Genomic DNA, 16,087 nt, shown 5'->3' on the forward strand with positions numbered 1-16,087 from the left:
CCCCCCCCCCCCACCCCCCGGCCCCCCAACTTCTCTGTCCAGACCTATGAGATCACTTAACATGTTGTTTTCTCTGACTCTTAGTAGCTTCCCTCTCTCCAGTTTCTCAGTCTCCGGTTCCTGCCAAGAACTGGCAAATGCCCTGAGGGGATAACGCAGAAAATTAGTCTCATTCCATTGAGTTTCTCTTCTCTCTCATCTCTCCCCTTGAGCTGAAGGACTGGTGGGTCCTATTTGCATTGATAGTTCTCCAAATCTTCAAGCAGAATTCCTTCCATTCAAACTTCATTCATTTCTTTTCAGGGCGAATGCTCTTCTGCTACAAATACTCCATCATCACTGAAAGGTGAAATCTACAATTTCCAGATAAATCACATTTTCTTCCTCCTTTTTTTCTTAAAATAAGGTGGGGGGGGGGTCACTGGTGCATAGCTGAAGTTTTCTTTTAGTACCCCCCGGGTAAGTCTGACTGGATATCAAAAGCTCTTGCTAGAAGCCCGGGCAAAAGATTGTCTACCTGGAGCTGAACACTCATCACGCCTGTCCAAGGTCCGAGAATTTGATCAAGTTGGATCCAGTTCCCTGCTGCACTGTCCTGTCAGTTAACTCACCATGGAAATTATCAAGCGACCAGTTTTCCAGGTGCTGGTCACTGATACAGAGGCGGAGAGCCCAAGTGAACCATTTAACACTCCTCATTTATTCTGGGGAATGCTGAAAGTCAGCAGTGGTGCAGTTAGAAGTGAAAACGGAAGCCTTAGTTACAATGATACTGGCAGTTTTCTCCGAGCGCGAGCGTCACCGTGTGAGCAGCACGCAGTTCCTCGGTGCTATACCGAGCATAACCTATCTAGTCCCCATAACAACCCTGAGACGGTGTAGGTTATCAGCACCCCTGCTTGCAGGTGAGGACACTCAGGCACTGAAAGGCTGGTCTGACTTTCCAAGGGGCCCAGCCCTGTGACGGGGAGGGCCAGCACTCAGGGCCAGGCAGTTTGCCTCCAGAGCCCTCGCGTTTGGCCAGCCTGCCAGCGCGCACTGAGAAGCCTTCACCAAGATTTGCCGTCCCCTCCTGGCTCAGCCTCCCTGATGCTGAAAAGAAAGAAAAGGTTAAAAGTAAGGCCTACTTAACACTGGCAACTAATGGACGGAATGAAGAAGAGAAAGAACAAAACGATTTAGTCCTCCCCAGAAACAGATTCCATGGCTCCCGGGATGCTGCAATCACATCTCCCAACGGAAGTATTTACTAAATCTTGACTCTTGTTAATGGTCTGAACAAGGAAGTTCCCTAGAGAGGCTTCCCAAAACAAACAAAAACAAAAGAAAACAAATCCCGTCAAGTGTGCCTTTTATGTTCAAAGTGTGGAGCAGACAGCTGAGCCCTCCCACCTACTTAATGCCTCAGGGCAAGAGGGAGTGCACCTGCAGTGACAAGGGGGACAGAGGAGATCGCATAAAAATGAGACAAAAATCATGCGTCTCAAAGCTCATTAAAGAACACAGCACTTTCATAGCTGGCCACAGCCATGTACCTTTATCACCGATTACCGAAGAGTTTCCATACTTTGATTTACAGCTTCTACTTAGTAAATTTCTTTTTAAACTCAATTGTATATCAGCGTCGTAACGGAAACACCACTAGGAATAGCCACAGGCAGGATGTAATTAGAACATAAAAGGAGATAGTAGTGTTGTGACAGTCAATGAGGGAGGTGATGAGCGGAGCCCAGGAGCCTCCCTCCACAAGCCTTCCCTTGAGGCATGGGCACAGGCAGCCTTCAGAGGAGCCCAGAGCCACGCTGGGGCTGGGTGATCAGTGCAGGAAAACCCTGGCCAACCAGGACGTGGAATGGTTCTTCGTTACCAGCCAAGGGAAAACCCGACAGTCCCCCTCTCGATGATCACAGCTCAGGGGAAGCGGCGACATCAGTACACACACAGGAGCTGCTGGTGCTAGGGACGGACGAGGTGGACTAAAATGAATCTAATGCTGAGCGAGATTTCAGGGCCTTGAAAGAAAAAAGTCTTATGTGTAAGGGGTTCAGGAAGATTGCAGTGTGGGCAAGGTAATGAAGAACGGCACATTGATAGGTTGGGAAATAAACTGGACTGTGATTTGGTACTGCTCCCGTGGAAGGCAAGTTTGCAGGACTTCCCCAAAGTAGCAGCATATGAACACTATACTACAGTCATTGCACTTCCCGTTCTGTACGCTGTAGAAATACCTGCACAAGTGGCCAAAAATATGTGTACAGGAATTCGTAATCATAAAACCATAAAACCAACTTAATTTCAAAAGCAATATGGAAGAGGTTAAATAAGTATCACACATACTGTGGAAGAAATGCCTCTGTCAAACAAACGCAGAGGACAATGATGATGAGGATCCACTGATCACAACATTATTGATAGAGCAATGCCCAAATCCAGGCACTCCCTGGGGACGGGACACCATGCTTGGCCTCCTACTCCCCATGAAAAAGAACTGAGGCACATCAATCAACACCAAAGGCTGGCGAAGATGGGGGAACAACAGGAGCTCTCACTTACTGCTTGGTGAGAACGCAAAATGGTACAGCCACCGTGGAAGGCAGTCTGGCAATTTCTCACAAAACCAAAAATGTTCTTAATATAGCAGCCAGCGTTCGGGCTCCCTGTTAGCCAGAGAAGTTGAAGTTATGCCCACACAGAAACCCGCACACGGATGCCTACGGCAGCTGTACTCACAATTGCCAAAACTTAGAAGCAACCAAGATGTCCCTTACAGGTGGAGGGATAAAGGAACTGTGACACACACACACAATGAAGTAGTATTTCAGCACTAAAAGGAAATGAGCTGCCAATCCACCAAAGGACATGGAGGAATCTTAAGTGCGTATTAGTAAGTGAAACAAGCCGATCTGAAAAGGCTACATACTGTGTGATTCCAACTACACGACCTTCTGGAAAAGGCAAAACTATGGAAACAGGAAAAGGATTCGTGGTTGCCAGAAAGGGGGCGCAGAGGATGTTTGGGCTAGTGAAACTACTTTGTGTGATACTTATAACGGTGGACACATTTCCGGATACGTTTGTCCAAACCCACCCTGCAAGAGTGAACCCTAATGTAAACTATGGACTTTGGACAGATTCCTGAGTTGGCACAAAGGCACAAAGGCACTGCAGTGGGGGGTGTTGACAACCAGGCAGGCTATTTGTGTGGGGGTGGAGGGCAGGAAGGGTGTGGGCAATCTCTGTCCCTTCCCCTCAGCTTTGCTGTGAACCTAAAATGCTCTAAAAAATGAACAATTAGCATTTTTTTTTTTTTAAATGTCAGCCCCGGGACCAATTTTCCCAAGGCAAGCAGTTTGAACAATGAAGGCAATCATGTTTAGAAATTAAAAAAAGAAAAAAGATGGGAGTCACAAAAAGTTTCACTTACTCATCCAATCTTTCAGGGCGGACTACAAAGTTTTACCACACTAGGTAGAACCCGGGTTCTTCTATCTGTTTGAGAAGTTGGCGTTGTAGAGGTATAAAGCTGAAAGGCCAGCAGATACCGTCAGAGAATGAGGTTGGGACGTGGGGGTGGCTCTGAACGGTTAGGTGCTGTGAGGTGGCTAGGGCCCAGAATCCAGTAATGTGTACTTTATGTGAGGAAATGTGCAGGTGCTAACTAAAGAGCAGGAAACACGCGGAATTGAGCCAAAAGTGAACCAGCCCGTCCCTGGGTGGGCTCGAACCACCAACCTTTCGGTTAACAGCCGAACGCGCTAACCGATTGCGCCACAGAGACACAGCGCTCCACCCTTCCCCTGCCTCCTTAGGTAGTAAGTACCTGCTAACCTCGGGGACGTGCCGCACTCTAGACAAGGAAACAAGTTCCAATGCCTCGGAAAACCGGAGAGGAGTTGACAAAGCGTGTTCATCGCGTGAAAACCGTGAGTGAGAGATTCCGAAGACAAAAGGGCAGTCCAGCGGCCCCACTCTGCCTTGCTCCCCACCCGCCTGAAATGCTAGCTAGCGTCCCCGGGGCCGAGGCGAGTGGGGCCCGAGGGAAGCTGCACGTCCCGGTGGGCTCGCCTGGTGACGCTTCCGCCTTCTCTGCCTTCATCAGACCACCCTTCATCGGCACTCGTCCCCTAACCCAGGACGAATGTGAGGCCTGGAGGAAGTAGGAAGGGCATAATTGGTCAGAAGGAGAGCCCACCATTCGGAGATACCTTCGAGGCTGGTGCGGTGCTTCCACTTCCTTCGGGTTCCTCTGCCCGGCAGGGAGGTTCCACGACGGCAGGGGTCGGGTCGATGGTCGTTCTAATGTCCCCACGCCGAGAACAGGGTCAGACAGTCACCAGGACGCTCTCCTGGGACTTGTAAATTACTTGGTCGTCTTTAGCTTTTAGGCCCTTGAGGAACTGAAGAACCCCGAGAATGGAAATAGTGAAAAGCTTTTCAAAGCGGAAATTTGTTTTTCAAACTTACCCATCCAGTTAATTGAGCAGCATCCGCAGCGGCAGCAACGGGAAAGACGAACCGCGCGCCACCCGCCGGCTCGAGCTTCCGGCGCTCAGCTCGGCTCCGCTGCGTACGTGCTCAGTGCGGTGGGTGGGGGTCGGCGTGGGCCGGGGGCCCACAGCAGGTGGAGGGAAAAGGGAGCCGCAAAGAGGAGGCAGGGAAGCTGCGGAGGCGCGTACTGGGTCAACAAGACCTCCTCGGCGGCCTGGCAGCCGTAAGGGGCCAGATCCCGGAGAGATGAGAATGGGTCTTGTATCGTAGTTGAAGGAGAAGGAAGGAAAAAGAACGGGAAAGAACGAAAAGGGTGTTAGACTTGTAGCTCGGCGGGGGGGGGGGGGGGGGGAAGGCAGCAAGATATCATGAAGGCCTTTAGGACCGCTTAAAGCACGGCATTTGCAAGCCGGCTCATAGCTCTTTAGTGCTCTGCGTTGTACCTGTAGCAGCCTCGGTTCCAGTCCCGCTCAAAGCAGGGTCTCCTGAGGTGGTGACGAGTGCTAGATTTAAACCTGCGTGAGCTGCCCCATTTGCCTGCGGCACGAGAGCACGGTTTCCCGCGATTCCAGAGCTCTGCGCTGAGAAAAAGGGAAACTCCGCCGTGCATGCTGAGGTCTCGGTCGTCTTGAGATGCTTGACTGCCCTACGTCTGGAAGGAGGTGAGGGAGGTGCCGCCTTGTATTTGGTGTCTTTGCAAAAATGAAACGATGAGGCTTTTCTGGTTGAGAAGTTTCAAGCGCCACTGGGTCCTTTTTAGACGAGCTAAGAAACGAGATGAAATGAGAGTTCGAACTCCAACGGATACTTTAAATAAAACCTAACAAATAAAATAACATCTTCACTTGATAACATTTTTTTTTCGAACAGTGAATGATTGAACATAGAGTTCACAAATGTTAAGTGCGCCTCCCAGTGAGTTTTGCTAAATGTAACTGGTATCTAGCCGAAATTACGAAAAACTTACATCAGTCCCGAAAGTTAGGCCTCTTTTCCTGTTGTTAAAAAAAAGAATCTGAAAGGTGGAATGAAATGGGGTCACTTGCATGAAAGGGTTTTAAAATGGAGCCAGGAAGCCATTAAGGAGATGGGCTTTGTGCAGGCACGTCTCCACCGGGTAGAACTGGGAACTTTTGAATTGTGCCAAACACCAAATATTACAAGGACTGAGCCGCAAAACCTGTAACTTGCTACAGTCAGAGACTTTGCTTAGTGATAGCCTTAGCAATCAATTACACTCAGTCCAGATTCGCTTTCTGCCATTAACACCAATCGAAAGTTCTCGTTAAACAACTATTTGGGTTGCTCTTCAAATCTGTATGCTGAACTGCGATTCTTTGATCCCAAATAAATGGTCTTGCTTAATTATTGCCTTGTGACAATTTTAGGCCGACAGCCTGTTGTCAGAAGCAGGACCTGAGGTGATTTCAGCACGGCAGGACCGGTGTCTCCTGGAATTGGGTGCGGTCTCTACAGGAGACTAGTGCTCACCGCTCCTAGCTTGTATACTTATGGACAGCCTTCTGCTCGCACCGTGAGTCCTCTTAGGTACCGACCTCCCCCCCTCCTTTTGGTTGAGGTCGTTGCCTTTCTCTGGGATCAGGTGGGTGAGTGCCCAGAGAGAGAGGAGATGCCCATCATGCCACTGGAGGGAGGGGTTTCACTATTGATGAGTAGTACTCTTTTGTTTCATAGGATGTGTGTGTGTGTGGGGGGGGGGGGGATTGTGATTGCTGGTGTTGTTTTAGGACAAGTGTTGTTTAAATTAAAATTGCAATAGCCATTCTGGGGAACCTCTGTTTTAGTTAAGTCCACCTTAAGGGGCACCCTTAAAAAAGAGGATTCCAAACCTCTCTGAGACAGTGGAATGCATTCTTTGATTAGTATGCAAAGGACAAAATAAGTCCAAAACAGCTCTAAAAGGATCCTGATAGCATGCAAATAATAATAATAATAATAATAATAAGAAGAAGAAGAAGAAGAAGAAGAAGAAGAAGAATTTTTTAATAAAAGATTGCTCATCCATGCAAATAATAATGATAATAATATATTTTTAATAAAAGACTGGCCATCTGAGCAGGTAACCTTAAAATTATGGAAACATAATTTGGATTCATGCAAATAATGATAATAATAATACATTTTTAATAAAAGATTGGTCATCTGAGCAAGTAACCTTAAGTTAGTCCATCTGCTGGAAACATAATTTGGATCCAGCCATTCTTTTTTTTTAATGTTTATGTATTTTTGAGAGCGAGAGACAGAGCAGGAACAAGGGGGGGCGGAGGGGCAGAGAGAGAGGGAGACACAGCATCTGAAGCAGGCTCCAAGCTCTGAGCTGTCACCTTATAGCCCAACATGGGGCTTGAACTCACAAACCATGAGATCATGACCAGAGCCAAAATCAGAGGCTTAGCTGACTGAGCCACCCAGGCACCCCTGGGTCCAGCTATTCTTTTGGGTTTCCTACCTGAGACATGGCTAAAGTTTAAAAAAAAAAAAGAAAGAAAGAAAGAAGGAAAGAAAGCTGTAAGAGCTGTGTGTGTGTGTGTGTGTGTGTGTGTGTGTGTGTGTATGCATGTTATAGATATGGTATTTTACTGTCTTGGGATGATATTGCCAAAATTAATTTGTAAAAGAATTCTACTTAATTGGCTTGAGGAATATCAAGTACTTATATCTATTAAGTATTCCTAAAGTTCGCAGAAATAGAATAAATAGTAACCCAAGTTCATATAGTCTAGGATAATCTTTGATAAATAAAAACTAATTCAAGTTTGTTGGTTTAATAAAAACAAGAATATCTTTAGAGTTATCAACATTAAATAGAATGCAGATAAACTGCCTTTTCTACCTGAGTTTACTAATCAAATAAGCTCATGTTATCTCTATGTTACAAAATTCATCAACAAAAGAAATAACTTAAAATGATGATTAGCTGTTTAATGTCTTATCCAAGTATAATTGTTAAAAACAAGTAATTTAGGGGTGCCGGGGTGGCTCAGTCGGTTAACGTTTGGACTCTTGGTTCCAGTTCAGTCAGGCTCTGTACTGACAGCCTGACAGCATGGAGACTGCTTTGGATTCTTTCCCTCTCTCTCTGAACTTCCCCTGCTCTCGCCCCCCCCCCCCCCCCCCCGCCCCACAAAAGAAATAAATAAAAACTTAAAAATTTTTAAATAAACGTTTTAGTTTAAATAAATAGAAGATCAAAGTTTATACTATGATAAACTAAATAATGGACACTCATTGAATATCTAAATTATTTCCAAAATAGATAAACATTAAATGCTAAGCTCAGTTTATCTACTTTTGGCATTTCCATTTTTACCAAAAAATTATTATGAGAAAGAGTATGTCTCTAAAAATTTTGAAATGTATTTATAAGCTTGCTAATATACAACAGGATGCTAATTTATGATAGACAGTTCACAATTGCCTGCTTCCTAATAGTCACTGAAAAGCAAAAATTACAAATGGTTAAAGAGGGGGCGCCTGGGTGGCTCAGTTGGTTGAGCATCCCACTTTGACTCAGGTCATGATCTCACAGTTGGTGAGTTTGAGCCCCGCCTTGGGCTCTGTGCTGACAGCTCAGAGCCTGGAATCTGCTTAGAATTCTGTGCCTCCCTCTGTCTCTGACCCTCCCCAGCTCCCTCTCCCTCCCTCCCTCCCTCTCCCTCCCTCCCTCCCTCTCCCTCCCTCCCTCCCTCCCTCTCTCTCCCTCCCTCTCTCTCTCTCTCTCTCTCTCTCTCTCTCTCTCAAAAATAAATAAATAAATACTAAAAAATTAAAAAAAAATGATTAAAAATTAGATTGGAAAGGGAGTTAAAATACAAATGAACCAATGAGAAAACTTAGAATACTGAGCATATGTTAACTCTGCATAAACTGCATGCGTGGATGCTGAGAGAATGCAGACAAGCCAGCAGGTGCGCCTTCGGAAGAGAAGAATCAGTGAACTTCCATAAGATCTTTCTCCTACTGTGGAAGGATTTATTGTAACTTCGGGTTTTTCAACCTGTGGTCACAGACCATCAATGAATTATGACGAACGCTTATTTAAGTAGAAGATACAAATGTTATCCATATCTGTTTATACAGATGAATGGACGATACATATTTTATTATAGATGTATTTATTATCTATATATAAATTAAAAATAAAATTTTCATTAAAAAAAGTAAAAATTAGAGTACCTACATGGCATATACTGAAAATAGGCAATAGTTGTCCATTTATTAAACTCATACTTGAGTTAGTTATATGGTTTTATGTGTGTAAGTATGTGCTGAGACATACTACACAGTATATTTCTTGCTGTGAAATGATCCAACATGTTTGAGAGCCACTGCTTATATACCACAGTAAATTGAGCAACAAAGGGTCTGTGTGGCCAGCTGAAATGCCAGTACAAGAACAATCATCCTTTCTGTCCTCTGCACACACAGCGGTGACTCCTCAAGGCCAGGCTGCAATCACTCTTTGATGGGCTCATCCTTTGTTGCCTTGTCTTTTAAGATTCATAGCCAGGTGGCAAGCTTTGTTGAAAAAACTTCCCCATGTTTTTTTGCTTTTTTAATGTTTATTTATTCTTGAGACAGAGACAGGGGGTGAACAGGGGAGGGGCAGAGAGAGAGGGAGACACAGAATCCGAAACAGGCTCCAGGCTCTGAGCTGTCAGCACAAGAGCCCCATGCGGGGCTCGAACCCATGAACTGTGAGATCATGACCTGAGCCGAGGTCAGATGCCCAACCGACTGAGCCACCCAGGTGCCCCAAAAACTTCCCCATGTTTTATAACTACTTGCAAGGCTGGGATTCTGGTGATGGCTTCTTTGATATTTATACCATCTGCCCTCAGTTTAGAACTTGTCCCATCTTTTAAATCTTTATTCTGCCTACTCAACCTAGAGCAACGCTCTTCAGCAATATGGAATCCTATTGGCCCTGCCTGTTCTGTCATTCCCAGTCTAGCAGAACAATGTCAGGATGAACATATAAAATTAACGGATCTAGGAGTGCCTGGGTGGCTCAGTCAGTTAAGTGGTTGACCTCGGCTCAGGTCATGATCTTATGCTTATGAGTTTGAGCCCCGTGTCGGGCTCTGTGCTGACAGCTTGGAGCCTGGAGCCTGCTTCAGATTCTGTGTCTCCCTCTGTCTCTGCCTCTCCCCTGCTCATGCTCTGTCTCTCAAAAATAAATACATGTTAAAAAATTTTTTTAAATTAATGGATCTCATATTGTAATTTACTTATATCAAACCAAATATTAATATTTTTTCCTCTGTTAAAACGACAAAGTTTTCCTGTACTATCGTTCTGCACCTGAGAGGAGGTTAAAAAAGGAAAGCAAAGATTTTGTGTTTTATCAAAATAATTTTCAGTGCTTTATCAGGTCTCTTATGGGGTTTGCTCAGCTATGTAATGTCCTGGTATTTGCCTTTAAAATCGTTCATTGTCGTTGTGGTCCAATACATAATTAACTATTGATTCATGTTCTGTGATCCTATACAGTCAGGTGTCTAAGACTTTTTGATATTTTTTACAAACTTGCATCTACCTTGGCCATTATTAAGGTTCCTGGACATTCAAAATTAGACTCAGGAGGGGGTGCCTAGGTGGCTCAGTTGGTTAAGCATCGGACTCTTGATTTCAGCTCAAGTCAGGATCTCAGGGTCCAGTGAGATTGAGCCCCATCCCTTGGTGTCTGGTTCCGCAGAGCCTGCTTGGGATTCTCTGTCTCCTTCTCTCTCTGCCTCTCCCTGACTCACGCTCACTTTCCCATACAGACATAACATACATACATACATACATACATACATACATACATACATATGTACAAATTAGATTCAGGAGGAGCTAAAGACAAATTTTTGGCTGGTAGAGCACCAAGGACCATTGCCTTAAAATCTATCAAAACCAAGGCCCTCATAGGTAACATAAATGATCTCCCGAAAGGAAATCTAAAACTCCTTTTTAAGGATGTTCAATCCAGGGTATCCCACAAAGAAAAAACCTTAGAGCTGCCAGTGGTTGTAGTTTCAGTCCACTGACTGATTTATGGTATGGCCCAAATAGGAATCCTGTCTGGTCACAGTCCACGGAAAGATCCCTGATGGAAATGACTCCTCAGGGGCACCTGGGTGGCTTAGTCGGGCTCATCTGACTCTTGATTTAGGCTCAGGTCATGACCTCACAGTTCCTGCGTTTGAACCCTGAATGAGTTCCCTGCTGACAGTTCGGATCCTGCTTGAGGGATTCTCTCTCTCTCAAAATAAATAAATAAACCTAAGGGGGCGGGGGGAGGGGGTGGGGAAGAAGTGACTCATCAGCTGACCCACCGGGCAGTTGATAAACTTACAAATCTCATGAAACAATATGGGAGGGGAAATATTTTTAGGGCCCCCAAGAGGCACGATTGACTGGTACTGTGTTGTTGTTTTTTTAAACCAATAACTTGTTATTTTCTTTATAACACTTTTTGTAATCATCTGGTTAGGGAAGCTCCCTTATGTGTTTTTCTATGAAGTAATATGACAGCATTTGTAACCTGTGTCCTTATACTCCTTCTCGTGAACCTCTTTGCATGAAATAAAGAATTCCACAAATGGGCTTATATTTGGCATTTTAACTTAACATCCTTCAGATTCTTTGGGGAATTAATCATGAAGGAGTGTTGGATTGAGGTATTTGGGCTGGTGTTTGTCCTAATAAGTATTCTAATGCTTTTTGCTATATTGCACACAGTAAGACTCCTTCGTTGGTGGTAAAACCCTATAATATGGAAGAACTCGCTGATTTCGTAGGTTATTTGCCATATGGACTGAATGTCTTCCTTCTTGCCTGAAACTCATATACTAGGCCAAAATATCTAATTGTCTTTATCTAAGTTCTTTTTACAGGGGCCTCTGCTGTTACGAATAAATTTTAGCCCCTGGGTTAACATATTATTTTTTCTCGTGACCCTCATTGCTGATGGTCAAGTCTTACCATATCTCTTTGGCCTTCGCTTGCAAAAAACATCTGATTCTACTTACCTGACTATTGATTTGTGCCAGAACAAACCATACTCCTGAGGTACCTGAATTAATAGCTTGGCCTCTATCCCTAGAGGGATGGAAAAATATTGCTGATAAAGATGTAGTATTCTCTGTTGGAGTCCTTGAAAATACTCAATAACTTTCTTTTCTTTGGCTAATTAACTTCCTTGCCCCCAACTGCTCCCCCCCCCCCCCCCGCCCTCCTCTAAAAACCTTCCATTTGGTACAACTCCTTGGGACATCTCTCTTCTGGCTACATGGGACGCTGCCTGATTCATGAATGGCTTAATAAAGCCCATTAAATCTTCAAATTTACTTGGTTGAATTTTGTTTTTTAACACAGTTAATCCTCACCCTACCTTCACTGAAGCAATCACTATTCTGATTTCTATCTCCATAGATTAATTTTGCCTCCTTTTGAAATTCCCGTAAATGAATATACTTTTTGTGTTTGGCTTTTTTTCCCACGCAACATAATATTTTTGAGATGTATCCACTTTGTTGTGTGTATCAGTAGATCATTTCGGTATTATCGGTGAGTGTTATTCCAATGTGTTGATCACTATAGTTGATGGACAATTGGGCTATTTTCAGTTTTGCATAATGTGAATAAGGCTGCCATGAATATTCTTGCAGGAATCTTTTTGTGCACTTGTACGTTCATTTTGTGTGGGTATAAACCTAGGAATAGAATTGCTAGGCCATAAGGTATTTGTATATTTAACTTTATTAGAAGCTATCCGTTTTCGGGGCGCCTGGGTGAGTCAGTCGGTTGGGTCTCTGACTTGGACTCAGGTCATGATCTCACGGGTTCCTAGGTTCGAGCCCCGTGTCGGGCTCTGTGCTGACAGCTGGAGCCTGCTTGCAGCTCTGGGTCTCCCTCTGTCCCTCCCCCTCTCGTGCTCTGTCTCTCTGTTTCTCAAAAATAAACAACCGTTAAAAAAAAAAGAAGAAGAAGAAGAAGAAGAAGAAGAAGAAGAAGCAGCAGCAGAAGCAGCTATCAGTTTTCCAGAATGGTTGTACTACTTTACTCTTTCACCAGCAACAAGAGATAAAGTTGCTACACATTTTTGTCAGCATGAATGTTCTTTGTCTCTTAAATTTTAGCCATTCTGAGAGGTATGTAATGGTATATCACAGTATTTTAAATTTGTGTTTCTAATGAGTAATGGTGTTGAGAATTCTTTCTTATGTCTTTTGGTCATAAAGAAATCTTTTGTGAAGAGATTTCAAGTGTTTTATCTACTTTTAATTGGCTTGACTTTTTTTTTTCCTTTACTTTTTACATAAACTTTTTATGTTAGAGTAGATTTAGATTTATAAAAAGTTGAGATTATAGTATAGAAAGTTCCCATATACCTTGCATTCAGTTTCCCCTATAATTATCATCTTACATTAGAATGGTTCATTTGTCATAATTGAATGAATACATTATGGGTTTTTTTTAATGTTTATTTATTTTTGAGAAAGACAGAGACAGAATGCAAGTGGGTTAGGGGCAGAGAGAGAGGGCGACACAGAATCTGAAGCAGGCTCCAGGCTCTGAGCTGTCAGCACCAGAGCGTGACGTGGGGCTCGAACTCACGAGCTGTGAGATCATGACCTGAGCTGAAGTCGGACGCTCAACCGACTGAGCCACCTAGGCCAGGCGCCCCAATATTAGTGTTAACTAAAGTTCATGTTTTATTCAGATTTCCTTGGTTTTTACATAATGACCTTTTCCCTTTGTTTTGTTTTTTGTTTGTTTGTTTGTTTTTTGTTTTTTTACAAAACAGTTTTAAAATGTTTATTCATTTGGTGAGAGAGTGAGAGAATGCATGCACAGGAGCAGGGGAGGGGCAGAGAGAGGGAGAGAGAGAATCCCAAACAGGCTCCCCAGCAGCGTGGGGCTCCATCCCACGAACTGTGAGATCATGACCTGAGCCGAAATCAAGAGTCAGACCCTTAACCGACTGAGCCACCCAGGTGCCCCTTAATTTATTTTCCAATGAGAATCAACTGTTTTCCCAGTATAAGACCAATTTTGTCATGACATATTTTTAAGAATATATCTTGATTCAGGGACCCCCATAATGACGTATTCCTGTTCCAGGATTCCACCCAGAATATCCCAGTGCCTTCAGTTTATGTCTCCTCATGCTCCTCTTGACTAGCAATTTCTCAGACTTCTCTTGTTACTGATGACCTTGAAAATCCTTAGGAGTACAGGTCACATACTTTGTAGAATGTCTCTCAACTGGGATTTGTCTGATGTTTTTCTCATGATCAAACTGGGGTTAGGGGTTTGGGGAGGTAAAGTACCATTCTTATCACTTTGTATAATGGGTATTGTTAAAAAGAAAACCACAGGCCCAAAATGGCATCGTTGAGGTTAAGGCCCCAAGTCAGTAAACCAAAACTGAATACCTAACCTACCTACCGTTTTAACTCCCCAGAAACATAACCTTTAACCAGTCAGCATGGAATTTCTTGGTCACTACTAGGAACTTTACTGATAGACCCCTTCCTCTCACCTTAGGAGGGCAACCTTGCCTAAATAATACATTCCTTGCTAATAAGTTCCTTCTTTCCTCCCTCCCTCCTTTCTTCCTTCTTCCTTCCTTCCTCCCTCCCTCCCTCCCTCCTTTCCTTCCTTCCTTCCTTCCTTCCTTCCTTCCTTCCTTCCTTCCTTCCATTCTTTAATTCTCTCTGCCTTCTCTTTGCCTTTAAAAATCTCCTTTGGTTTAGCCCAGCAGAGCTCCCCTCTGATTGCTGGTTGGGATGCTTTGTGATTCATGAATCACTTAAAAAGACTAATTCAACCTTCAAATTTACTCGGTTGAGTTTTGTTTCTTAATAGTATGTACTGTTACCATGACTTACCACTGTTGATGCTAATCTTGATTCGTTGGCTGAGGAAGTGTTTATTAGGCTTCTCCACTGCAAAATCACTGTTTTTGCCCATGAGATGAAGGAAGTCACTGCGAGTAGCCCACACTTTTAAGGAGGGTGGAGTATCTCCATTAATTTGGGATACTTCTGCATGGGACATTTGTCTGTTTTCCCTATTCATTTATTTATTTACTTATATCAGTATGGACATGTCGATATTTATTTTATATTTTGGGGTTATAATCCAATACTATTTTATTTATTTTGTTGCCCAGATTGTTTCAGTTTCAGCCACTGTGAGCATTTTCAGTTGATTTCTGTTTTCCTTTGGCATACCCCCATCATTGTGGAGTTTGTTTTTTTCTCTAGTACTTTCTTATTTTATGGTATTGCAAAACGCTCTAGGGTCTCCCTGTGTATTTCCTGCCCCAGTGCCAAAATCAGCCATTTCTCCAAAGAGCCCTGATTCCTTTTTTTGAAAAAATTTAAATTTTTATTTTTTTAAAGTGATCTCTGTGCTCCCTGTGGGGCTCAAACCCATGACCCTCAGATCAAGAGTCATATGGTCTTCCGACTAAGCCAACCTGGCACCCTGAGCCTTGATTCCTTTGATTGATGACTTGACTTTTTACTATTGGCTTCTAAGCATTTTTTATATTCAGAATTTGAGTCACTTGTTAGATAAATGTATTTCAAAAAGCTTCTCCCAGTATGGCTTTCCTTTTCACTTTTTATAGTTTTTTTATGAGCATAAGTTTTTTTAATGAAATCTAACTTGTCTATAGTTTTTCTTTTATGGTTAAGCCAATTTTGTTCTCTGAGAAATCTCTCCTATCCCAGGATTGTTAATATATTATATTATGTTATATTATGTTATATTGTATTATATCATATCATATCATTCATATCATATCATATCATATCATATCAACTATATTATACTTACTCTACTATACTATATTTAAGATACTGTACTATACTATAATCCTAGGAGCTTTAGTTATTGAAGTTTGACTTTTAAACTTTGGAATCTTCTCAGATTCATCTCCTGAACATAGTAGGCTAGGGAATACTAAACACTAGGGAATCATGGTGTACCCAATCAACAATATGACCTCCCAGAAACCTGCTCCCAGAGACCTGTTTTTTATTTTTGAGAGAGAGACACACAGCGCAAGCGGGGGAAGAGCAGAGAGAGAGTGACACGGAATCTGAAGCAGGCTCCAGGCTCTGAGCTGTCAGCACAGAGCCCACAAACCATGGGCTCGAACCCACAAACCATGAGATCATGACGTGAGCTGAAGTCAGATGCTTAACCTACTGAGCCACCAGGCGCCCCTCCACATTTTTTATTTATAAACATTGAGAATATTTTTCTGCTCTGCTCAGGTGCTTTCCTCCCTTGTCCTCATCTCCTCCCTGCAACCCCTGGGCGCAAGAAGTAGTAGAAGCTTTGGTATATAGAAAACTGAGGCTTTCCTTCTTGACTGGAATCAGGAAGCTTCAACTCTGCCAATACCACCACCTTTCACACCTACTCAACTAGTGACTAGAATCCAGAATGTGACTGTCAACCAAAAGTGTCTGTAAACACTCATGGTTCCATAACCCTATTGACTTACTTACCATCAGCAACAGCGGTGAGAAGGTTGCCTGCCTCTCCTCACTTCTGCCAACTCTCTTGAGTG

The 16,087-nt window shown here is 43.4% G+C and overlaps 1 long non-coding RNA gene and 1 other non-coding gene across 3 annotated transcripts in view; both read right to left on the bottom strand.

The window, feature by feature from the left end:
• LOC125912165 (uncharacterized) overlaps positions 1-4,379 on the bottom strand; it is a 74,561-nt gene extending 70,182 nt beyond the window's left edge. For both annotated transcript variants that reach the window (XR_007454623.1, XR_007454622.1), the window contains exon 1: positions 4,206-4,379. This is a non-coding gene — a long non-coding RNA (uncharacterized LOC125912165). The remainder of the gene's footprint in view (positions 1-4,205) is intronic.
• Positions 3,705-3,778, bottom strand: TRNAN-GUU (transfer RNA asparagine (anticodon GUU)). Its single transcript has one exon. It is a non-coding gene; the product is annotated as a tRNA-Asn (tRNA).
• Positions 4,380-16,087: the final 11,708 nt, after the last annotated feature.

Source organism: Panthera uncia, assembly GCF_023721935.1.
Source record: "Panthera uncia isolate 11264 chromosome C1 unlocalized genomic scaffold, Puncia_PCG_1.0 HiC_scaffold_4, whole genome shotgun sequence".
Classification (NCBI taxonomy): Eukaryota; Metazoa; Chordata; class Mammalia; order Carnivora; family Felidae; genus Panthera; species Panthera uncia.